At 38.4% G+C, this 27,887-nt stretch overlaps 1 protein-coding gene across 4 annotated transcripts in view; it reads left to right on the forward strand.

Moving 5' to 3' along the window:
• The window catches only part of LOC124116009 (neuroglian-like), a 225,160-nt gene that overhangs the window by 42,492 nt on the left and 154,781 nt on the right, over window positions 1-27,887 (forward strand). For all 4 annotated transcript variants that reach the window (XM_046477202.2, XM_046477200.2, XM_046477206.2 and 1 more), the window contains exon 2: window positions 23,879-23,964. The gene's annotated coding sequence lies outside the window, so the exon portion shown is untranslated. The remainder of the gene's footprint in view (window positions 1-23,878; window positions 23,965-27,887) is intronic.

Below are 27,887 nucleotides of genomic sequence, written 5' to 3' on the forward strand. Positions count from 1 at the left end.
TTTTTATTAATTTAGAAAATATTCATAAGCTGTGATTAATGATAAGTTTTGATGGCTTCAAATCCCATTATGCCACGTTTTGCAACCAGTCAGATTGTGGCACCGATCTAATTTTTGTATTCAGTCACCCATCTTCCCGAGACAAGGGAGTTAACTGACTATAAAAGTCCAGTTTCCACCCTTTCTGAACTAGGCTGCAATTATGGAGTTATATTTTGGCTGGACTAACGAGTCTATGCACAGTCCAATCAAGATCGTGAAACAAACTAGACTTCCACTTTGAATGCATAGAATATAGAATATATATCTATGTGGTATTTGATTTTCAACATCTCCGGAATATTGTCATGCATAAATAATCACCAATACTGATATAGTTGAAAATAAACAGTTAAGACTGGACTGACATTTATTACATAATAGACCTGGCGTTCTGTATCATTATATTCTAATAATGTATAGACCTATTAATATATGTGCATCTCAGGGTGTTCTATCAATTATTCATTTGCTGTGAAATGTTAGAAAAGTCGGCTTCCACACAATGTGGGGAGTGTAAAACTGCTGGTCTGGTTATTGTCGGATGTCCAGTTTCACCAGTGGTATCATTATTTGATGAGGCAGGCAAAAGATTCAATTACAGTGATGGATTCTTGATACGTCTGACTTTCGGCTGCTGTACTGGTTGTAAAATAATATACAGCTGAACACTTCACAGTCACTTATACTCCTCACCAAAAGAAACTATACTATCGATTTTATCATATGTACAGTGTGAATGAGTCAGAGAATTTTGTTTTCCGAAGCTTTTGGATATATTCCAGCAATATTCTGGGAGAAGACACCAGACATGGGCTTCACACATTGTACCCATGTGGGGAATCGAACCTTGGGCTTCGCATGAATTCACCCTACTGCTCCCATATGCACAGGGGCGCCTGGGTGGCCCAGTCGTCTAAGGTGCGGCAATTCGCTGTGCAGAGTTGCGTCCCTTGGGCACGCTAGAAACCTATGATTGTGGGTTCGAATTCGCCACGAATATGTTTCTAGGTTTGTCAGCACCATACCCGTGCTCGTGGGTTTCACCGAAGTGGTAAACGTCTGAGACCTGCATCACTTGGGGCTTTCCTCGAACATTAAGCTGACACGCTGTGATATATCTGGAATACTGTTAAAAGCGGCGTTAAACCCAACTCACTCACTCACTCACTCACTCACTCACTCACTCACTCACTCACTCAGTATATGCACAGTTTCTTAAAGAAAAAGAATCTGTCTTGGGGCTACTTTGGTATGTTGATTTTAAATGTTACTAGTGTTGAGTCCTGCAAGTTAAAACACATCTGTGACGTCATTCTATTGTTTAAAACGGAATGGAGAGTTGTTTGTCAGGTATACATTACCTTGCACCATTTCAATTAATTTACACTTGAAACCAATGGAACTATTTTCAAATATTTTGACAAGGGAATGATTTCAATTTTTTTCACCACGGGTTCGAACACGCATCGTTTGTTTTGGGACATCTAGTTGTCGACCTCAGCTACGGTGATACATGACAGTACAGTGTGAAATAAACTATCAAATATTTCCAAATCGATGCATAATTCAAAGCTAAAAAAATGTGTACATAAAGTTGCTTTACAGTGGGTTAACTATGGCCATGTTCATATTTAAAGCAATTAGATAAACCTTTGACAAAAAAAGCCTATCTGGTAAACATATATACATGTATCCTTGTTCGGGGCTCTATATTTCCTATAATCCCTGCCTGCATGTATGTTTAACATGCGAGTGATTTATACAATACTAGTTTAGGACCCCATGAAATAATGAAGAGCCATGTACCATGCATTGTAAATATCAGCTGACGACGGAGCTTGGTGCACGTGCAACTGCGACATAGCATGTATTCCTCTTGCATCACGCAAGGGCGACTCACACAATATAAATACAGGCTACAAAGAGTTCATTTTTTTCGAGAATTTTTTGTCAAAGCGTAAAAGTAGGGATGTGTTTTAAGTAGGTGAATATCCTAGTAACTCTCCATTTTAAAAAAATAATGTGTTGCAGCCCCTGCGGGTTCTCTTATTTCTAAGGATTGGAGCGCTACTCAGACATTCTCCTCTACGTAATCACTTTTTGTCTTTTGTATTTGAAATAACTGTTTATTGTATATCTCAGGTTTACAACAATAATGGATTTTTGAAAATAGATAAAGCTTGAATATTTCATGAAATGTTGATAGTGACAAACCTTTTACCTATATTTGTTCCAAGCAATCATGAATGCTATTAAGATTAAGCATCTTTTTGCTTACATCTGAAACATTGATTCCATAGGACAAAAAATGACTGATAGCTGTTATATTTTGAATGTCAATAGACATTGTGTGTTTTCAGATTTGTGGGTTTTAATGAGTATTTGATGCTTCAAAATTTTACCATCTCTACCGTCGGTTCCAAATGAAATTGCTCGGTATTGTCTACTCAGTTAACCCACAAATCTCAAATCTTAATGGTTTTTTTACAAAGTAAAATCTGGTTAATCCAGACTCTGTTAGATGAGACCCTTCTGAATACATACTTAAAAATGAAACGAGTGGGAGTTGTTTGTTGTACAATAAAACACTACAAGGTGAATAAATCATGAGGGGAGCAGCAGTGTTTAGTGTACGATAAACAACGACCACAAGTTGTTTATTTCTTATTTGAGATATCAACATGATGTACAGCCTCTTTAAGGACGATGATGATGAAATGTACAAGCTTTAACATATTTACCTGTAGTTTAATACCGGTAATGATGACTTCCTCAATAGAATCCAACCTTGCAATATCGGACAAGTCCATTTTATGCACAGGTTGGTATTTCCCACATATTCTCACAATCCTCACGTCGATTAACCTGTACCTTTTCTCTCACTGACAAATGTCATATCTCCTGCGTTGGTTTGGCCATCGCGTTTATCTGCGTTGCCCAGCTACATCTATGGGGAACAATTCACTAGACACTCCCCTCTCAAAAATAACATCGTCCAATATACGACGTCATCATGTTGCGAGCACATGTTGGAATCTCCAGAAATGACGTCATGATAGAACAATGTTTTATTGGGAAATAAACCACACTTTGTTCTTCATTGTTCTTTTCGATGTATCGCTTGGCCATCTTATATCATTTGTTAATATGGGTAGTGCTGTATCAGATTTTGTCCATGTGTAGCTGTATGGAATCTTATATCATTTGTTAATATGGGTAGTGCTGTATCAGATTTTGTCCATGTGTAGCTGTATGGAATCTTATATCATTTGTTAATATGGGTAGTGCTGTATCAGATTTTGTCCATGTGTAGCTGTATGGAATCTTATATCATTTGTTAATATGGGTAGTGCTGTATCAGATTTTGTCCATGTGTAGCTGTATGGAATCTTATATCATTTGTTAATATGGGTAGTGCTGTATCAGATTTTGTCCATGTGTAGCTGTATGGAATCTTATATCATTTGTTAATATGGGTAGTGCTGTATCAGATTTTGTCCATATGTAGCTGTATGGAATCTTATATCATTTGTTAATATGGGTAGTGCTGTATCAGATTTTGTCCATATGTAGTTGTATGGAATCTTATATCATTTGTTAATATGGGTAGTGCTGTATCAGATTTTGTCCATATGTAGCTGTATGGAATCTTATATCATTTGTTAATATGGGTAGTGCTGTATCAGATTTTGTCCATATGTAGCTGTATGGAATCTTATATCATTTGTTAATATGGGTAGTGCTGTATCAGATTTTGTCCATGTGTAGCTGTATGGAATCTTATATCATTTGTTAATATGGGTAGTGCTGTATCAGATTTTGTCCATGTGTAGCTGTATGGAATCTTATATCATTTGTTAATATGGGTAGTGCTGTATCAGATTTTGTCCATATGTAGCTGTATGGAATCTTATATCATTTGTTAATATGGGTAGTGCTGTATCAGATTTTGTCCATATGTAGTTGTATGGAATCTTATATCATTTGTTAATATGGGTAGTGCTGTATCAGATTTTGTCCATGTGTAGCTGTATGGAATCTTATATCATTTGTTAATATGGGTAGTGCTGTATCAGATTTTGTCCATATGTAGCTGTATGGAATCTTATATCATTTGTTAATATGGGTAGTGCTGTATCAGATTTTGTCCATATGTAGCTGTATGGAATCTTATATCATTTGTTAATATGGGTAGTGCTGTATCAGATTTTGTCCATGTGTAGCTGTATGGAATCTTATATCATTTGTTAATATGGGTAGTGCTGTATCAGATTTTGTCCATGTGTAGCTGTATGGAATCTTATATCATTTGTTAATATGGGTAGTGCTGTATCAGATTTTGTCCATATGTAGCTGTATGGAATCTTATATCATTTGTTAATATGGGTAGTGCTGTATCAGATTTTGTCCATATGTAGTTGTATGGAATCTTATATCATTTGTTAATATGGGTAGTGCTGTATCAGATTTTGTCCATATGTAGCTGTATGGAATCTTATATCATTTGTTAATATGGGTAGTGCTGTATCAGATTTTGTCCATGTGTAGCTGTATGGAATCTTATATCATTTGTTAATATGGGTAGTGCTGTATCAGATTTTGTCCATGTGTAGCTGTATGGAATCTTATATCATTTGTTAATATGGGTAGTGCTGTATCAGATTTTGTCCATGTGTAGCTGTATGGAATCTTATATCATTTGTTAATATGGGTAGTGCTGTATCAGATTTTGTCCATGTGTAGCTGTATGGAATCTTATATCATTTGTTAATATGGGTAGTGCTGTATCAGATTTTGTCCATGTGTAGCTGTATGGAATCTTATATCATTTGTTAATATGGGTAGTGCTGTATCAGATTTTGTGCATGTGTAGCTGTATGGAATCTTATATCATTTGTTAATATGGGTAGTGCTGTATCAGATTTTGTCCATGTGTAGCTGTATGGAATCTTATATCATTTGTTAATATGGGTAGTGCTGTATCAGATTTTGTCCATATGTAGCTGTTCCATACTTTCGTCACCATCTTTACATCAACTCTCTTTGTGATTACTGTTCAAACTATTTAAAGATGAATATGACTGAGAACCAACCAACTTGTTTCAACTCACTCCAAAAGTGGAAACTGATTAACAAGCTGTAATGATCATTACTTAAGTGACTGGTGCTGACGACTTTTCAATAGATTTTACCCATGCCCTATAGACTAATGTTAGCTGTGCAAATTAGTCAGGTTACATGTAAGTTAAGTTACTTTCACACCACCTGAGGTCATTTCGCTCCTTTAGCAAGGGGGACAGACCTGGGAAGGGTGTCGCAAGGTTCAGGGGGATCGATCGTAAAGTGATTAGGGAGAACCTGTGGATTAGAGAAGAGCCTGCAGACTGTATAATGAGTGTTGTGTATTCCTAACAAGGGATTTGCATGCATGTTTATTGCTTAAACTGTTTTGAGAAAAACTAGTTTATGTTTTCTTTGGATTTTTTCGAGCATATTAATGGTGATCCGGACTGGTAATGATCTTATTAGTCTTTGAAGTGCTGGGTGTTCATTGTGATGTTTTAAAGAATTTTCCTGTCTTTGAAAAGCACAGGAAGAGAATTGAATTGCCAAGCGACTCATATTTTATTCAGCAGCTTAACCATATTCTCATTGTGTTTTCAGTTAATGTTAACTCACAGCAAAATATATCTCATAGTTATTGCTTTCATTGTGTTGGGCAATGAATCACCATGTACACCATTAATATTCATCAAAACCTAATACAGCAGATAAAGATCAAATAAAGTGAAAATATCCTTGGTTTGTATGCATGGTGCCATGAAGGCATTTGATAATTGTTATTAGTGTGAAAATGATCCTCTGCAGAGTTGCCTCCCTTGACCTAGCCAAGATCTGCTGGTCGTACATTTATATCTTAAGGTGGCTTTACGCGGAAAACTTGTGTTTGCCGATTTATGTTTACAAACATTTTGTTTGTGTGTGTGCGTGTGTGAAAATTGCAAAAACAGTTACAAACTAGTTTGAGAAGTTTGTCAAATTGTTGACGAGAAATAGAATGAGTCTCTGCTCTGACCAGTATTTTGGCCAACAGTTGAGTGTTTTCCAACTTGATTTCATTTTAAACATATGTTGTTCACCTATAGTCAGATACTGTGTCGATGTTGCATGATTTTACTTACATTTGCTACCTTTGAAGTCCGGGGTAGAATAGGTCTTCAGCAACCCATGTTTTCCGTAAAAGGTGTCTATGCTTGTCATAAGAGGCAACTAATGGGATTAGGTGGTCCGGCTCGCTGACTTGGTTGATGGATGTCATCGTATCCCAACTGCATCGATCAGTGCTCATGATGTCAATCACCGGATTGTCTGGTCCAGACTCGATTGTTTACAGACCGCTGTCATATAGCTGGAATATTGCTGAATGTGATGTTAAACAAACAAATAAACAATCAAACAAAACTGACATTTGCCTCAAAATGGCATCAGCATTTGATTGGAGTGAGAAGAAACTAGGCAATAATAATAATTTGTGGAGTCTGCAAACGTGGGTTTGCAAATGCATGTTTGCCCATATGATTATACCTGAAGAAGGAAGCTCAGGTAATTAAGCCAGTGGTCGCAGGCTCTGCAATTTACACTTCCTGTTCTTATAGAATAGGTTTCACCAAAGTGGTAAATGGTTGCGTCACACCTAAACATGTTGAACGATGCCTTGCATCATGTTTATTTCTGGTTGTATATAGTTGCCTCACCTTTGTAGTGTACAGAAATGGATTCCATTTACAAACAAGTTGATCATCTGATGAATTTATTGTTAGCTGACAGTCAATATATTGAGATTTCTCTTTTGCTTATAAAGTGCCTCGATATATGCTTGGAGAACGGAAGGTTGGTGGTTCGATTCTCTGGCTGCATCATGCAAACGATGTTAAAAGATGGTACTTGTTGTTACCCTTCCTGGCATTCAAGGACTGGTCGGCTTGGAGTCAGTATACTGTGTCTGAGCTGGGTATCCATGTTAAACTGTGGCATGGTATTTCAGTGGGCTAGCACTATAAAACTGACATTAGTCCAGACTATTATACAAGCAGTCACATACACACATGCTTGCGCGTCACTACATAAGTGAAATATTCTTAAGAGACATTAAACCTCATTTCACTACACCTCAACTATATTTTTTTCATAGGTTTAACTGAATGGGTAAAACAGGTAGGACCTTCATTTAAGCCCGCTGTCATATAGCTGGAATATTGCTGAGTTAACAACACACAGACAAAACCAACAAACCGCCGTCATTCCCACACTATATATGCTAGCATGCAGTGATGTCACTGAAATACAACAGGTCCCCATCATGTTACAATTCTATATCAGAGTAGGTCACTAATGTCTCATGGAAACAGCTGTAACCAACTCTCCACACAATCTATAAGTCTATTCACAGATTCACTCCATCTTGAAGCTTTCAACAATTGATAAAGCATTGCTATAGTAACCATATGAAATTGGTATGTTTCTTTGAATCTTCTAAAAAAACCATGGTATTTTGACTTGAGTGGCATCACTCTTGGGGAAGTCAAGATGAGGCAGTGAAGGATGTTCCAAGGTGCCCACATTCGGGGAAACATGCACAATTAGCCGTTGTGGAAAAACTAGTCATGTCACTGATGGTTGAAGCATGATTCTTGAGTGGAGAATTGAGGGGATGGTTGTAAATCCCCATGAACTGTCTAAAGAAATGCTGCGCTGATGGCTGTTTCAGTGCCTGCAATGCTCAAACCGTGCTGTGATGATGGTATTTCTGTTCAACAACTATTTTAGTCACATAAAGCTTCAGCAAGACTCTCTGATAATAAAATCTGTACTGAATGAAAATCTATTTAGGGCAGAATTTCACTCATGTCACCATACCTGTTAAAACGGATGGGAATTTGTTGTTAATTTGGTGATTCCATTATGGTTCCACAGCTCAAATGGACAAGAAATTTGTTAATTCTCTTACCATTATTGGAAGGGTTCTATAGCTCGAATGAAGAAGAATTTCTTTTAAAATCTTCTTGTACCATTATGAAAAGGCCTCGGTAGCTCAAATAGACAAAATATTCTTGTAAATTCCCTCAAACCACATTATTGGAATGGTTCCATAAATTGTGCTGCAAGTACAACTGCTATACTGCAGCTGGTACCACTACTACTACTACTACTACCATCACCACTACCACTACCACTACCACTACCATCGACCCGTGAAGATCCGGGTTAGAATAGGTCTTCAGCAGCCCATGCTTGCTGTAAAAGATGACTATGTTTGTCGTAAGAGGCGACTAACGGGATCGGGTGGTTGATGCATGTCATTGTATCCCAATTGCGTGGATCGATGCTCATGATATCAATCACCGGATTGTCTTGTCCAGACAAAATTATTTACAGACTGCCGTCATACAGCTGGAATATTGCTGTGTGTGGCGTTAAACTAACAAACCACTACCACAACTGCTGCTGCTGCTACTACTACTTCTACTACGCCAAAGGAGTGTATTCAGTGCCAATCATGAGGCTTAGTGCCATGATTAGCTGAGACTTTCTTGGCCTTCCTGGCCACACCAGTGCAACTGTTGTCGCTTATTAACTAGAGGATGAACTGTGATGATTGTAATGAAGAATATACCTAAACCCCCAAGAGAAGATTATGTTAATTGATGAAGATGATGATGATCTGTGCTAAGAAGAGTACATGTTGCTGGATGTGAATAGATTCCCCTCATACAGAGTTGTGTATCATTCACATGTTGAAGGAAAAATGTATTCTTTTATTTAACTGTATACATAGCTTTATTGTGATGAGCATGTAGGATAATAACAACAGAAGACTGTGATAATGATATGAAGGTGATTATCCCCCTAATGGTCATTATCATGATGGTAAATGCACTTCATTAAGGATGCTGCTAATTGCGATGACAGTGATCATTTGCATCAGATTAACAATTTATTAGGTACCATCATGTGTTAATGTAGAGCAAGTATGGTTTCACTCTGCTTTTTAGCAATATTCCAGCAATATCACGGCGGGGGACACCAGAAATGGTCTTCACACATTGTACCCATGTAGGGAAACGAACCCGGGTCTTCGCCATGGTGAGCAAACGCTTTAACCACTAGGCTACCCCACTGTATATTCCCATATAATAAATCATGATAAACTATTACCAGTGATCATAATAATTCATGATAAACTATAACCACTGGTCACCATAATTCATGATAAACTATAACCACTGGTCATAATAAGTCATGATAAACTATAACCAGTGATCATAATAATTCATGATAAACTATAACCACTGGTCACCATAATTCATGATAATCTATAACCAGTGATCATAATAATTCATGATAAACTATAACCAGTGATCATAATAATTCATGATAAACTATAACCACTGGTCATAATAAGTCATGATAAACTATAACCACTGGTCATCATAATTCATGATAAACTATAACCAGTGATCATAATAATTCATGATAAACTATAACTACAGGTCATAATTATTCATGATAAACTTTAACCAGTGATCATAATAATTCATGATAAACTATAACCACAGGTCATAATTATTCATGATAAACTATAACCACAGGTCATAATTATTCATGATAAACTATAACCAGTGATCATAATAATTCATGATAAACTATAACCACAGGTCATAATTATTCATGATAAACTATAACCAGTGATCATAATAATTCATGATAAACTATAACAACAGGTCATAATTATTCATGATAAACTATAACCACAGGTCATAATTATTCATGATAAACTATAACCAGTGATCATAATAATGTTAATGATCATAATAATAAGTAATTCTACGCCATCATCAACATTGATGATGATGATGATGATGATGATGTAAATGCCAGCAGTCATGATGACAATGGCAATGTGAACATCTATACAACAACATTAACATCATCATGCAACATCACCCAAACCAAGACAACACCCACAGCATGAGCATCTTGCTAGTCAGGCCGGCTTGGTTTCCAATAACAACACACATTGATTGTATTTCCGAGCCTTGAACAATTTGTAATTTCAGCTGAGTATGCTCATTAGATATTGCCTGGACCAGGATTTTGTCGAAGAACATAACCATCGATCGAAATGGTGGATGTGGGTTGTACAATGACAAGCTGAAAGATTGGCTTTTTTCTATGCGTTTGTTCAACTCTACGGAGACTTCTTTGCGGATGTTGACATTGAAAATGACAGACAAAAAGTTACGTTTGGGCCCCATTTTGAAGCTTTGCTCGTTTTCTTTCATTTACTGTTGATCAACATGAAAAGTGCCCTGACAAGATTTTGATCTGGAATAATTGTTAGTTTAAAGCAAGTTGAAGAAAAACATGTTATCATTGGATGGTTTGCTAAAAGCAGATTGTATGACCTAAAAGTGAGCTGTCTTCAAAAGGCGCATTCATAAAGGTGCTTTTCTACATTTATTGAATTAACTTTGAACAATGAAAACATTAATTTTGTAAATAAATGCTTCAGTAAATATTAGTTTTAATGTGTTCTTTATTATCTAATCTAATATTCCACCGTGGAAGAAAATGTTGAGAAATGTTTGGTGACCTTTTGTTCAAAATAAAGAATTAAGAGATAGAAATGTTAATTTTCTGAAAATCATAACATGCGTCAATACAGTGGAACTGTAATCCTCATAATAGCATAATTGACAGAGTTGAAACCAAATTTTGATTTTCTTTTCAAACTCTGACCTTTCCATAAACTTTCACCATCATTATTTTGACGAGATGTAACAAAAACCGACAACAAGATGGGGTCGCTAACTGTTTGTTATGGTTGACTGTAAAGTTCATGCCTATTACCATCATCTCATCCATAGCGTCATCTGAGGCTGATATCACATATGACATTCCACCACTCTGCTCTTGACACCACACTAACCTGCTAATGACTCTAACTCCGTCAATTATCTGATTTTGAAAGTATTTACGTGATATTGATGGTGTTAGTAAGACACTGGCTGAAGCACCAGCCCAGATGAAACGTCCAGCGATGACCCTTCTGTGACTCACCCCGCCGCAATGTCCAGCAAGTCTGCCATTGACAGCATCGGTCAATCCTCCAATTACCGCTACCGCAATGTGCAAGTCCGAGAAGTAATTATCGTAATATGTCGCATACCATAATAGTAAATGACACCAGGGCTATGTGGAGTTCGGGAAGCAATTACTGTTTGAGGAATGGTTATAACAGTAGGGAATACTTGCCGTGAGAGTGAGTGATGTTTATTTCAGAATATTGTCAGGTTCAATGATTGATGCGAAGCTGACACCTTTCCCCATTGTTTGATGATGTGTTGGAATACAACACCTGAAGATTGGCAGCATTTAAGTATCCGCCACAAAATAGTTTCGAAGATGTTTAGCATTTACAACTATGCACAAATGATTATGTTTGTGTGAGTATGTGTTTCCCTGAAGGATGGAGGTGTGGCTGTGGACAGGTTGTAGATTGTACCTGCATTCCAGCTCCCAATGGGAGTAGGCACCTGGTAAGCATCAAGTGCATGATGGGAGCAGATGGAGAGGCTCCCCACCACTGTGTATACAGAGGCTTTGATGGTAGTGTTGTCCATTGGGATGCGAGATCCGATGAATGCTCAAGGGAGGTCTGTGATACTTATACTGAGTGCTTCGGAATGATAGAGGTTGTAGTCTAGCGCTTAAAGTGGAAGCTCATCACGCCACCAGCCTGCTGTCGATGCCCACATGGGTATAAAGTGTGAAACTCATTCTGCTGCATCCTGTGTGATGAGGCTGTAAAGACATACTGACTATCATCCTTCATAATAAGCTTGATGTGCCAGGATGAAATGATTGTTTAGAATTTGTCCTGATTTTGATCCTTGGTTTTTGTCACTGCCATTCGTTGCTTAGATTTCAAGCAGTGACCTTAGTCATGCTGAGCTTCTTTTTCACATTAGACCAACAAGCTGACACAATTAAACCAAACTCACTCAATCCGTCGTCAGTGTCACCTTCTACTAAATCCTTCAGACATTGCAGAATTACATAATCATTTGTGTCTTGTCATCAAGAGTGGTGGGGTAGCCTAGTCATTAAAACATTCACCCATCATTCTGAAGGTCTGGGTTTAATTCCCAAATGATGCAATTTGTGAAGGAAGCTACGGTGTCCCCACAGGGATATTACTGAAATATTGCTAAAAGTGCCGTAAAACAATAGTCAATCACTCACTCATCATCTTTGACAAGATCATTATGAAAAATACCATAATTATTATCACCCTTTTCCATATTATTACGATCATCACCATCACATGCCTTGCCTATTAGAATATTTTTAATGTTAATAAAACAGTTGTTTACACTGTGCCAAGGATCAATACAAAGGTATGAGAGTAATGAGAATAATTGAAGATAGCATATCCTTCATGCTTAAAATATATTCTGTATTATTTTTGTGCTTCCGGAGCCACTTATCAGAAGACTTTCATGCCATGGGCTACTGTCTCATATGTATCTTCATCCTATCTTTATAGCAGTCACTTTCTCAAATTTCACCTGATTATTGATTGTGTTCATTCTGTGTGAGGTAGGTGCTCCATTAACATCTGAGAATACATAGATTTCCAGGCGTTCTTCTGGCTTTTATTATGTCGTGTTATTTCGTGCACAGGAATTTTGGATTTTATTGATTACTGTGAAGCCAGGTATCAAACAGAATCAATTAATTTCCGTATTGCAGTGCTCGACTCTAATGTTGCCCTTGAATTACCACAAATGCGGTCGTAAAACCATGGTTCGTACCCAGCGTCGCTACCATCACTCTAAAACTGCTTTCATAGTTTATCTGCACATTGGCAATTAATTTTCAGTCAATGAGATTTCATCGGATGATACGATTACTTAGCGGTGGCATAACACAGAGATATATTGCGCACTGCTTGGCAATCATAATGGCTTGGAGAAACATAGGGCACTAACTATTGATTTGTTGGACATTTGAGCCACAAGCTGGCAGAATTTTTTTACCTTTTTCGAAAGTAATGTGAATCTGCGTTCAGAGGAAATGACCTATTTCTGAACTCTGAAATATTTCAAGATGTTAGAAGCTTGGCTGTGGATGATGGTGATTCTAAAGGGAATAATTATCTACATCTTGACTGGATAAAAAAGTGTGACTGTGAATGAGGTCCCAGCTAGCAGTGTGCATCTTGACTATACAAGTAGTGTCACCATATGTGGCCTATATCTTTCCTTGTAAATACTTTAGCAATAAAATGTGACCTATATGTTACCTTGCAAAATATGATGTGGCAATAAAGTGACCTATACCTTTCCTTGTAAATACTGTGGCAACACAATGTGACCTATATCTTGCCTTGTAAATACTGTGGCAATATAGAGACCTATATTTTGCCTTGTGAATACTGTGGCAACACAATGTGACCTATATCTTGCCTTGTAAATACTGTGGCAATAAAGTGACCTATATCTTGCCTTGTAAATACTGTGGCAATAAAGTGACCTATATCTTGCCTTGTAAATACTGTGGCAACACAATATGACCAATATCTTGCCTTGTAAATACTGTGGCAATAAAGTGACCTATATCTTGCCTTGTAAATACTGTGGCAACACAATGTGACCTATATCTTGCCTTGTAAATACTTTGGCAATATAGAGACCTATATTTTGCCTTGTGAATACTGTGGCAACACAATGTGACCTATATCTTGCCTTGTAAATACTGTGGCAATAAAGTGACATATATCTTGCCTTGCAAATACTGTGGCAACACAATATGACCTATATCTTGCCTTGTAAATACTGTGGCAACACAAAGTGACCTATATCTTGCCTTGTAAATACTGTGGCAACACAATATGACCAATATCTTGCCTTGTAAATACTGTGGCAATAAAGTGACCTATATCTTGCCTTGTAAATACTGTGGCAATAAAGTGACCTATATCTTGCCTTGTAAATACTGTGGCAATACAATTTGACATATATTTTGCCTTGTGAATACTGTGGCAACACAATGTGACCTATATCTTGCCTTGTAAATACTGTGGCAATAAAGTGACCTATATCTTGCCTTGTCAATACTGTGGCAATACAATTTTACCTATATCTTACCTTGTTATTACTGTGGCAATATAGAGACCTATATTTTGCCTTGTGAATACTGTGGCAACACAATGTGGCCTTTATCTTGCCTTGAAAATAATGTGGCAATAAAGTGACCTATATCTTGCCTTGTAAATACTGTGACAATACAATTTGACATATATTTTGCCTTGCAAATACTGTGGCAATAAAGTGACCTATATCTTGCCTTGCAAATACTGTGGCAATTCAATGTGACCAATATCTTGCCTTGCAAATACTTTGGCAATAAATTGTGACCTATATCTTGCCTTGTAAATACTGTGGCAATACAATTTGACCTATATCTTGCCTGGCAAATACTGTGGCAATAAAGTGACCTATATCTTGCCTTGCAAATACTGTGGCAATTCAATGTGACCAATATCTTGCCTTGCAAATACTTTGGCAATAAATTGTGACCTATATCTTGCCTTGCAAATACTTTAGCAATAAATTGTGACCTATATCTTGCCTTGTAAATACTGTGGCATATAATATTGTGGTTCTCAGTCTGCCTGGTCCATTCAGACAAACATCTATGATATCATAGTTTTCAGTCTATCTGGACCATCAAGACCAACATCTATGATATCATAGTTTTCAGTCTATCTGGACCATCAAGGCCAACATCTATGATATCATAGTTTTCAGTCTATCTGGTCCATCAAGACCAACATCTATGATATCATAGTTTTCAGTCTGTCTGGACCATCAAGACCAACATCTATGAAATCACAGTTTTCAGTCTATCTGGACCATCAAGACCAACATCTATGATATCATCATTTTCAATCTCTCTGGACCATCAAGACCAACATCTATGATATCATAGTTTTCAATCTGTCTGGACCATCAAGACCAACATCTATGATATCATCATTTTTTAATCTCTCTGGACCATGAAGACAAACATCTATGATATCATAGTTTTCAGTCTGCCTGGTCCATCAAGACAAACATCTATGTTATCATAGTTTTCAGTCTATTTGGACCATCCAGACCTTCATCTATGATATCATAGTTTTGTTTTGATATCACTGTAATACGTGATGTCACTTTCTCTACCCTATGACATCACCTAACAACGGGCTTGATAATGGCCCGTCATCAAGCAATATGAGGGCATTATCAAGTTACAGGAGCCCGCTCATTTCTGATCACGTGCGGGCAGTTTAATGATAATTCTATCCATTTTAGCTATAATGGTATCATAGATTTCAGTCTGTCTGGTCCATCAAGACCAACATTTATGATATCATAGTTTTCAATCCCTCTGGACCATCCAGACCAACATCTATGATATCATAGTTTTCAGTCTATCTGGACCATCAGGGCCAACATCTATGATATCATAGTTTTCAGTCTATCTGGACCATCCAGACCAACATCTATGATATCATAGTTTTCAGTCTATCTGGACCATCAAGGCCAATATCTATGATATCATAGTTTTCAGTCTATCTGGACCATCCAGACCAACATCTATGATATCATAGTTTTCAGTCTATCTGGACCATCAAGACCAACATCTATGATATCATAGTTTTCAGTCTATCTGGACCATCCAGACCAACATCTATGATATCATAGTTTTCAGTCTATCTGGACCATCAAGGCCAATATCTATGATATCATCATTTTCAGTCTATCTGGACCATCCAGACCAACATCTATGATATCATAGTTTTCAGTCTATCTGGACCATCAGGGCCAACATCTATGATATCATAGTTTTCAGTCTCTCTGGTCCATCAAGACCAACATCTATGATATCAGGGGCGGTCGGGTAGCCTAGTGGTTAAAGCGTTCGCTCGTCACACCGAAAACCCGGGTTCGAATCCCGACATGGGTACAATGTGTGAAGCCCATTTGTGGTGTCCCCCGCCGTGATATTGCTGGAATATTGCTAAAAGCGGTGTAAAACCATACTCACTCACTCACTCTATGATATCATAGTTTTCAAGCTCTCTCTGGACCATCAAGACCAACATCTATGAAATCATAGTTTTCAATCCCTCTGGACCATCCAGACCAACATCTATGATATCATAGTTTTCAGTCTCTCTGGACCATCCAGACCAACATCTATGATATCATAGTTTTCAATCCCTCTGGACCATCAAGACCAACATCTATGATATCATAGTTTTCAATCCCTCTGGACCATCCAGACCAACATCTATGATATCATAGTTTTCAGTCTGTCTTGACCATCAAGACCAACATCTATGATATCATAGTTTTCAGTCTGTCTGGACCATCATGATCTACATATACTACAAACAAAAAATATGGGAACTAATGATTTGAATGTAGCTATCTAAGAGCAACATCTAATCACAATGTAATTGCACATCATGCATGAACAGCAGGTGATGCACACAGAAGCCAGTGTGTGAGCCTATAGGGTATCTCACATCACTAATGCAATTGAGCTAAGCACACGATTTAAAATGCCTCGAAGACAGTATCCCAATGAACAGACAAAATGCCGAATTTTAGGTACAGTGGGGGATGTCAATTTCCCAAGTTGCCTGAATGTTTTGCAAATCAATAATTGTCAATTTTTAACCTGTAGGACAAGTACCATCAAACGGTTGTGGCAGGCCCAAAAATTACACCTAGACAAAGATAATTTCATTACATTATTGTGCTCCTGTTATCAATAGACAATTTCATACAATAAAAGGAAGGTGAATTTCAACATCAAGCATTAAAAACCAGCTCTATGCAGCCTGCCTGAAAACAAGAGTCCTATGAAGGGTGTGACCCTAACAACTTACCATAGGTGGCAAACATTGGGATGGGCAAGGCAACACCAGGGACGGGCTGTGCACCAATGGAGTTACACCATGTTAACAGACAATTCTCCAATTCACAGATGGCAGAGAACGTTGTTGGCGATGTAGTGGCAAGCGATATGCCAGGGCAACAATTCTTGACCATGATCGGTATGGGGACAGTACTGTCATGGTGTGGGGCAGTATCACACATGACAGGCAAACTGATTTGGTGTTTGTGAATGGACATTTGACTTGCCAGCGATATGTTGATGAAATGTGGTGGCCTGTCGTTGTTCCATTGGCCACTAAGTCCTCTGACATGTTCTTGAAGACCATCTGTGGGATGTTCCCATGCGGAGAGTGTTCGCAGAGATCCCACCAACATGGCCCAGTTTTGGAAAGCTTTTCAGTTGGAGTGGCAGGTAATACCAAGGGCAAACAAATGCATTGTAATCAACATTATGCCATCATGATGTCAACATGGTGGACACACCAGATATTGTCTACACAAATTAATTTTACTGACCTTTATCATCACACCTTCACTATCACCATGTTTCCACTGAGATCTTCAAGATCCTGTAACTCAGAATTCCCTTTCCTTTCCTTTTTTACAGGACAGTGATTACTTCTCTTCAGTTTTAAACCTCAAATGTCATGGGGACAGGTCATTGCCAAGTCTTTCAATGAATACTTCAGAAAACAGAGAAACTAATTAACTTTCAACCTAGGTTGTTTCACCTCCATCATTCTTTGACAAGGTCACTTCCCGGCTACATGTCAAAGGAGTTATCAGGGGCGCAGATGGCCGGTCGTCTGCCTCAGTCAACTGTGCAGGGTTATGTCCCTTAAGTATAGACCCGTGAAGATCCGGGGTAGAATAGGTCTTCAGCAACCCATGCATGTCGTAAAAGGTGACTATGCTTGACGCAAGAGGCGGGATCAGGTGTTCAGGCTCCCTGACTTGGTTGATGCATGTCATCATATCCCAATTGCATGGATCGATGCTCATGTTTTCAATCACTGGATTGTCTGGTCCAGACCCGATTATTTACAGACCGCCGTCATATAGCCGGAATATTGCTGAGTGTGGCGTAAAACAACAAACCAACCAACCTTCCTTTTCTGGTTTGTTTATTTATTTCCCCTTGATATCCTGATATTTACTTCCTCCACTTAAGCATCTATCAGAGTAAGTGTATCGCATTTCCTTGACATATGTGACAGCACCAAGGACATAGCCTTTCAAATGATCTGAAATGAAAGACCAACATTTGCCATTTGGACATCCCAACGAGCAAATACTTAATCCTAACCATGACCCATGAGTACTCCAGATAGCCAATACATGGAGTTGATGTTCATCTACATACATGTGTGCCCCTGTGACGTGACGTGATGGGCATCTTGGTGCAGGCTCTAAGGGAAGGGACAACATGGAGTGCTGATCTAAGTGGAGCTTCTGGAATGCCAAATGCATAATTCTTCTGTTTAAAATGCTCCTTGATGACATCCTGACAGCTGATTGGTTTATTGTCCTTCTGGGATGATTGCCCGATGATATACGTATTCTCACAGCTGATCCCCGTCCAAGTTGATTTGATATATTTGCAATTGGACATGATAGCATTCTTTGAAGAAACAGCTGTACAGAGTGACAGAATACAGCATGGTAGATGTGTCATGTACATACAAAACTGATGAGGAAACTGATTATGATGACGTTGAAGGATGGTAAAATAAAGCGACAAAACCCTTTCCACATCCAATAGAAATCTCTGCATGAAGCAGAGTTGATTGTCGATTCCGACTATATCATGAGCATGTGTTTATGAATCACTTTCAAATAGTAATGATACCAGGTGTTCGTGAAAAGCTGAGCATATCCTATCCTGAAAGAAGTGTTGATGATGACAATGGATTGTTACCACTTTATAGATTTATCATTAAACCAAGTATGTTCATTATGAAAGCATTCAAGATTATGAAAAAGAGGATGAATTCATGAAATAAGCACCAAGATTATCCTCATCATCTTCATCATAATCAGGGATGGTGTTGCAGATTACTGGTGAAGCATAATTGCCTCTTCTGTGTTCAATTTCCAACATGGTAGCTATAAGTAGCTTTAAATCATACTCACTCACTCACTCACTCACTCACTCACTCACTCACTCACTCACTCACTCACACTCACTCACTCACTCACTCACCAACCCACCCACCCACCCACTCACTCACTCACTCACTCACTCACTCACTCACTCACTCACTCACTCACTCACTCACTCACTCACTCACTCCCCCACCCACTCACTCACTCAACAGGTCCCCAGCAACCTTGCTGGTCATAAGAGGTAACCAAAAGGTCATCGTACCCCAACAGAGTGGATCATTGTTCGTTATATCAATCGCTGGATTATTACGTCCAGACTCAACTATTTACATGCCGCCTTCATACAGCCTGAATATTGATGAGTGTGCCGGCAAACAACACCATATCACCATGGTGACACCTTGTTCTGGGTGATGATGGAACGCACACTGATGACGTGCCAGATGGTCCAGAGGATGGACAGAGATGCTGATGATGGTGCAGCCTTTCCTGTGCTGCCCACAGGAATGTTACTAAAAGGATGAAATGCTCCTAATGGCGTATTTTGTACCCTTTAAAGAAGCCCGATCACTATGGTCTGCTGACCACTACAGGCCACGTCTAGACGGGTCATTACAGACCTCTGGGGGATGATGGAGGCTTTATCTTTTTAGTCAGGACATATACTGCTGGACACAAGGTTGATAAGTAAAGTAAAGTAAAGTGAACATGTACGAATGAACTGATTCAATAATACCCATTAGGTGGACACATAACGGGTAATGTCCATTCATTTGTCTTGTTTAGAATGTGCCCCTGTGAGGATAAGAGGGAGACATTGGTTGCCATGCGTGGCAAAAGAGAAGCCGAAAATGGGCTCTAACTGGTGATGAGTACTTGTGATGGGGATCTCCAGAGACGCCCAATTGCCCTCAGACTGGATTGTGGTGATTTGAGCGTCATTGTATCAAATAAACTTGATGGTTGTTCACACTATCAACCACTGGTTTACGTGGGCCACCCTTCAGAGATGGTATTGACATTATATATTTATGAGCGAGTGGCTGAATGTTGTTCATATTTTGACCAGCAATGTTTATACCGTGTTCAACGTAATAAGCGCCCCAATCTAATAAACGCCAACAGCAATATTTGCTAATATATTGGCTTGTGAACAATCCCAATCAGCACCCCTTCCAATTCATCAATGTACACAAGACTTATTTATTCATGTATAATATGCACTTGTGTGTTATATGCACCCTTATCTATGGGCAATTAAGTTCTGGAAAAATATATCTGTCGTACATAAACATTTCAGGCTATCAGCATAAACCATGGAACTTACTATCTTTCAACTCTGTTGTTTTTTTCACCCAAATAATATTCTAATAAAAGACCCATATTTCTAATTTTGAGAGTGCCCTGGGTGCTTATTACGACAAATATGGTAAACCTTCAAATGTTTTATGGTAGACATGTTGAGGACATCTCTAAATTTGACGCATCAGTGACAAAAATGATCTCCGATGCAATTCCCTAATTTGACTTGTACCATATCTTCCGGCCTTTTTTAAGGTGAATGGTTGACTTGCCTTTGCATGTGTTTGTGATAGGTGCCACTGGTTGGGCAGGATATGCTCACCTTTCCACGAATATCTGGTGTTATCACTATTTGGAAGTGATACATAAACACATGCTCCTGATACAGTTGGAAAATCATAAAAATGGACTCTGCTTTTAGCATAGATTTCTTATGATTATGGGAATGTTTTTTGTCCTGTTTACTTATCATAAATTATCAAATCTGCACTAGTGGTTGACAGCATGAGCATAGGGTTCACTGACATATAGTTGGGTACATCAACCAGGTCCCACATTTTAACCATCTAATCCTCAATTTAGTTGATCAACTTTAAAAGAAAACCTGTTCACTCACTTTTTGATTTTGTTAAATGTTCCGTAATATAATTCAAGCCCTTTCTCAAGCCAACTTTGCTGTAAAATTGTTTGGAAAATAAATCTGAATACTCTTAATGACCATGTAAAAAAATAAAGGATTTTTATACTGTGTGAGCTTATAATGCAGTCGTATCATATTGGGAGGTAGCTCATGTATATATAGAGAATAGAACTTGGACCTTGTTGATTAGGCAGGAACTCACAACTACTGAGCTACCACAGCTATTGTGGCAACAGGAAGTGAGGGTGTGTGGTTTTACACCGCTTTTAGTAATATTCCAGCAATATCACGGACGAGGGACACCACATATAGGTTTCACACATTGTACCCATGTGGGGAATCAAACCCGAGCTTTCGGCATGATGAGCAAATGCTTTAACCACAGGGCTACCCCTGTTTATCCTGATACAGGATCCAAAAACCATCCTGCAATTTTATAAATGTTTCACATTCCTGGTTTCGCATCATGTTTAACTTTATTTTCCTCTTAATTCTAATGGAAGTCAAATTATATATTTTTTAGTCTGTGCCATGTCAAATTACTAGTAAAACATTTTTGGAGAAATTGTTAAAATCGATACATTTGGTTGAATTTTCCACTGAAAATGCGTTCCTCATTCGGTTTGTGTTGAAATCTCATTAATCAGATATTTTTCCCCGAATCAATAAGTTTTATATGCACACCTCATGTGTGTGCTTCAAGTAATTTTAAGCTCTCTACAAGATTGCCTTGTTTTTCCTTGCTATTCAAAAGTATTGGTCAAATGTATGACTTAATGTGCCTGACTTTCTTTTATACGGTTTGGTGTGCTTCTCTGCTTTAAGGAAGCTGACAGTTATGACATGGTAGCTATAAGTGGCTTTTCTTGGTGCAGAAGACAGAAACCAGATTTCCAATTTTGGAATGTGGGTGAAATAAGATTGTGTAGGAATAGGTATAGGTCAAACTGCAGCTCTAAATGTCTAGTAAGCTGTCAGATGTAGCCACATATATCTTCCATGGCAGAATATTGGCGGGCAGATTAACAATGTACAGATTAACAGTGACTGTGGCCAAATATATTGAATAGGACTGCTTGTCTTTTGTCACAGAGCATTATGTATCAACCCCACTGCTATGAAAGTGATTATGAAGAATGTTCATGGTTGAATGAAAATTCTGTGTGTATATTTGTGTCTAAACATAGACACTATGCAGAGGATCCTGTAAATGTTTTTTTTTTGTAGGGGAATAGACCACTTTCTGAGTACATAAAAGTATTGTGAGAGTTCAAAAATATTTACCACTTTTGGAGAAACCTGTAGGTCTTAAACATTTACCGCTTTTGGAGAAACCCACAGGTCTTCAACATTTACCACTTTTGGTGAAACCCATGGGTCTTAAACATTTGCTACTTTTGGTGAAACCCACGGGTCTTGAACATTTACCACATTCGAGAAACCCACGGGTCTTAAACATTTACCACATTCGAGAAACCCACAGGTCTTAAACATTTACCACATTGGAGAAACCCACTGGTCTTAAACATTTACCACATTCGAGAAACCCACAGGTCTTAAACATTTACCACATTCGAGAAACCCACTGGTCTTAAACATTTACCACATTCGAGAAACCCACGGGTCTTAAACATTTACCACATTCGAGAAACCCACGGGTCTTATACATTTACCACATTCGAGAAACCCACGGGTCTTATACATTTACCACATTCGAGAAACCCTCAGGTCTTAAACATTTACCACATTGGGGAAACCCACGGGTCTGAAACATTTACCACATTCGAGAAACCCTCAGGTCTTAAACATTTACCACATTGGGGAAACCCTCGGGTCTTAAACATTTACCACATTCGTGAAACCCACGGGTCTTAAACATTTACCACATTGGGGAAACCCACGGGTCTTAAACATTTACCACATTCGAGAAACCCACGGGTACGATGCTGACCTGTAAACATAAGCAGGGTAAATGTGGCATTCGAATTCATCATCCTAGATTTCTTGTAGGCCTCAGCACTGCAACACTGCACAGCAAACTGGAGTGTCTACAAGGACTGGGCCACCGGAGTATATCTAACCTTTCTGGGTCTGTTCATTCACAAAGGGTCTTGAGGCATCTGGGGTCATGGGTGGGCCAGAGATCTAAGGCGCCACAATTTGCTGAACAAAGTGGCACCCCAAAGCCCAGGGGCTGGCAAACATTTTTTATACAACAGAACACTCTTTAGAACTTTCATCATGTCCAGGGAACATTTGTTCAGGTTCATGTATTTTCCACAGTAAATTCTTTAATTCCTTCATTATACTGTATTTGCCTATAATCTCTTCGATATGTTAGAGACCTGTCTAGATCTGGGGTAGAATAGGTCTTCAGCAACCCATGCTTGCCACCAAAGGCGACAAAGCTTTGTCGTAAGAGGCGACCTACGGGATCGGGTGGTCTGACTTGGTTGATGCATGTCATCGTATCTCAATTGCGTAGATCGATGCTTATGATGTCAATCACCGGATTGTCTGGTCCATACTCGATTATTTATCAGACCGCCGTCATATAGCTGGAATATTGCTGAGTGCGGCATTAAACAACAAACAAACAAACAAACAAGCTCTGTGTTAGACTTAGGCTTGTGACAGACATTGCCATATGCAGCCTTGACTAATACATATGCTGTGTGGAATAAGCAGTGATACCTAGAGGGCTTAATAGTGATATGGTTAATTTGGAGGTTTTTAGCATCTATATAATTTAATGTTATTATCTTCACAGATGCTGCTGATTGGATACTGGCAACACATGGCTAAATAGAAAGGTCAAGTTCAGCCAAGGGCACCAAGCGGCTTTGTTTCAATCAGGTCAGTAGTGTCTGTATTGATTTTGTTTCGCTGTTGTCGCGTATTTTTTAGCTTTACTTAGCTTGTGGTTCATGTTTGCACCAATACTGGAACCATGGTTCATGTTTGCACCAATACTGGAACCATGGTTCATGTTTGCACCAATACTGGAACCATGGTTCATGTTTGCACCAATACTGGAACCATGGTTCATGTTTGCACCAATACTGGAACCATGGTTCATGTTTGCACCAATACTGGAACCATAACTCTCTGTTTCTTATCAAGGTATGTTATATAATCAATGGAAAACATAAAATAGTCATCATCTCTTTCATGTTACAGGAATTTAATCGCTTCAAATACATCCCCATCCATATATCCCTATATATAGTACATTCGTCTCCATATGTCAGTGTAATATGATCCTGTTTTGATTATTGTTGGTATTTGAGGTAATTTTTGTATTTTAGAATACACATACTTTAAAGAAATATCCTGGGGTGGTGGTGGGGGGGGGGGGGGGGGGTGTTATTTAATTATGATTTTTGGTTAAGTTTTATTTTTAATTGCCTGAATTAAAAATGTTAAAGTACTTACTTTTTCACATAATAACTTAATATTTACTTTTTCACATAATAACCGTCAAATGCATATTATGTAGTCTCTTGCCACTGAAAGCATCTTAAAACCTTCTATGACATAAATTACATGTTACTGTAAGGATACTTCACAACCAATGAGATTTAATTTCCCTCACTGAACTGAATGAACAAAACTGCTTCAGGCCAAGAATAAAAAAATATATTGTGCTACATAATGTTATATTTATTTCAGCTGACCCAAGATTATTATTTAGCAATAATCCATAAACCATCATAAAAATATAAATATAAAAACTCACCCATATTCCCAGACGTGACCATATAGCAGAATGATGACTGTTATGCTGTGTCAAGTAAAGAGGTTGTGACTGTCACATCACTAAGATCTTGGCCAATTGCACTAAGTGATCTTACAGCAGAATGATCATGGTAAGCTAATTTAAGTACCAGAGTGACAGCTATAGCACCACCACCACTATGTAGTAATGGGCCTGGAAGTCATCCCTGCAATTTTATAGTCTTTCATATAAACTGGTATTTCATAAATCTGTCACTTTCACATTTGCTTGACAGCTGATGAATATGCAGATATAGATTAATAATTGTTTGATTCTTCTAGTGGTAGTGGGATTGTGTGGAGGTTAGTTTAATACACATAAGGCCGATGTTTAAGTCTTGCATTTGCACTGGGATGGCTCAGAGGTTAACTTGTCACTCACAAGGTCGATGTATAGGTCTGGCAGTGACAGTGTGAGGGTGCGGAGGTTAGCTTATCACAAACACGGTCGACAGTGTGATGGTACGGAGGCTAGCTTATCACACAAGGTCGATGTATAGGTCTGGCAGTGACAGTGTGAGGGTGCGGAGGTTAGCTTATCACACAAAGTCGATGTATAGGTCTGGCAGTTACAGTGTGATGGTGCAGAGGTTAGCTTATCACACACACGGTCGACAGTGTGATGGTGCAGTGATTAGCTTATCACACACACGGTCGACAGTGTGATGGTGCGGAGGTTAGCTTATCACACACACGGTCGACAGTGTGATGGTGCGGAGGTTAGCTTATCATACACGGTCGACAGTGTGATGGTGCAGAGGTTAGCTTATCACACAAGGTTGATGTATAGGTCTGGCAGTTACAGTGTGATGGTGCAGAGGTTAGCTTATCACACACATGGTCGACAGTGTGATGGTGCGGAGGTTAGCTTATCACACAAGGTCGATGTATAGGTCTGGCAGTGACAGTGTGATGGTGCGGAGGTTAGCTTATCACACACAAGGTCAATGTTTGACTCTTGCAGTGACAGTGGGATGGTGCGGAGGTTAGCTTATCACACACGCGTTCGATGTTTAAAAATTGCTGGAGGTACAATAAGTCTGAGTCCTAGGTGCCATGAATCCGACTCCTAGTTGCCATGAATCTGACCCCTGTTTTCTATGAATCTGACTCCTGGTTGCCATGAATCTGACTCCTAGTTGCCATGAATCTGACTCCTGGTTTCCATGAATCTGACTCCTAGATACCATGAATCTGACTCCTGGTTACCATGAATCTGACTCCTAGTTACCATGAGTCCTGTTTCTAGGCAGCAGCTTGATTAAAACAATGTATCAAATATTGAAGATTGTGATCATGGAAATGGTTTTGTCTCTTATATTTACGAATGCAGACTTCGGGGAAATAAGTCTTTCACAAGAACAGAGCGATTAATCATCCATTGATGCATATGACATTTAGATGACATTTGAAGAAATCATCCCAGTTTCATGGCTGTTTGACTCAAATATCCATGTACGGCCAGGAGTATTAGACTTGTAATCAGTGCTAAACATTTTCAACAATGAGTCGCACTTGTTCCATGTACACCCTTGGCAACATAGAATATATATACCAGTGCCCCATTCTAAAAATGATTTTATCACCAAGGTGATTGTAACTCCCATACTTTATCATAGGCTTACAACCACCATAGCACTGAGATTGCTTTGTGGAGTGGGCCCCAGGTACCAATTGACACAAAGAAAGGCCACAGAGTATTGTTTGCAACTGCTGTGATCTACTCAGAAGTGATGGGGAAGATATGGAGAACAGCGTATATTGTCTTGATTTCCAATAACAGATCTAAAACAGCGATGCCATTACCATCTCTATTATGGCCAAGATCTAAATGCCTCGTAAATTTGTTTAATTAAATTTGCAATGGTAAAACTTAGCAGAATTAGTGTACTACAATAGCAGTACTCACTGGCACTTATTAAAACTACCTAGTAATCTGATTAAATGAGAATTTTACTACAATACCATTCCCCAACGCCCTTGAAAACCCTCTCAGCAGATATCAAAGTACAATGGAGTTCTGCTCCTTCAGTGCAAAGCTTCGTGATTACTGAAAGGAAGGACCGGTCTGGGTAAAACTGCCATCCATGCAGTAATTAAACATTGACTGTTGTAGAATACAGCATGCAGGGATGGCTACTGCCTGTGTTGCTGTCTAACCCTATCGCCTAAAACACCAGCTTTGTGCTTGCCATTTCTATGCATAATAACTGTTATTGCGATAGATGGCATTATCCTTGGACCAGGATTGATTAGGTGATTGGATGTTTTGCTAAAGTATATTTACATTTCAGTCAGCCAGTCTCCTATCATTATTTTGCTTTTGATCATGCAAACATGGCGCATTGCTGTTTTTTATAATAGCAAGGGAAATAAGTGTATTTTCTATTTCACGGAATTGCTGGGTGTCTGGGGCTGTGTTTTTGACATTTCTCACAGAAATTCAAACAAAGAACGTTTTGAAACCAGGTTTAGTACAACTTTGTAAACATGAAAGTTTGTACTTTCTAAACAGATTCTTTCCTGATATCACGGAAAATGTGTTTAATTTTTTAAGAATATTGGGATTACATTTCGTTGAATATTCCTTGAACATGTTACTTAGAACTGATACAGAGATTCTATGGGAAAATTAATTATTATTCAAATGGTGTTTTTTTCATAAGTTGTGTAACTTATCATGGAATGTGATTTGAATTAAAAATGAAAAATTCAGTAGTATGCATATTTTCAAATACCTCCGGAGTCGCTGATAAAAAGACATATTAATGATTCATTTACTATAAATGTGGATTGACTCGTTAGATATAAAAATGGAGAGAAACAAACCTGAGAGCTTATAGGTTACTAAGCCCAAAGAAATTATTGCTAACACAAGTGATTTTGTTTTAAATTCAGAACAAGGTATGAGGTAATATATTTGGTGATGTTACACGATATGCTCAACATAATTCTGTGCAGGGTGAAAACGCAGGCAACCTATTATTACCACAGCTATCTTA

This window comes from Haliotis rufescens, unplaced genomic scaffold (genome assembly GCF_023055435.1).
Source record: "Haliotis rufescens isolate VD_foot unplaced genomic scaffold, xgHalRufe1.0.p SCAF_68, whole genome shotgun sequence".
Taxonomy (NCBI): Eukaryota; Metazoa; Mollusca; class Gastropoda; order Lepetellida; family Haliotidae; genus Haliotis; species Haliotis rufescens.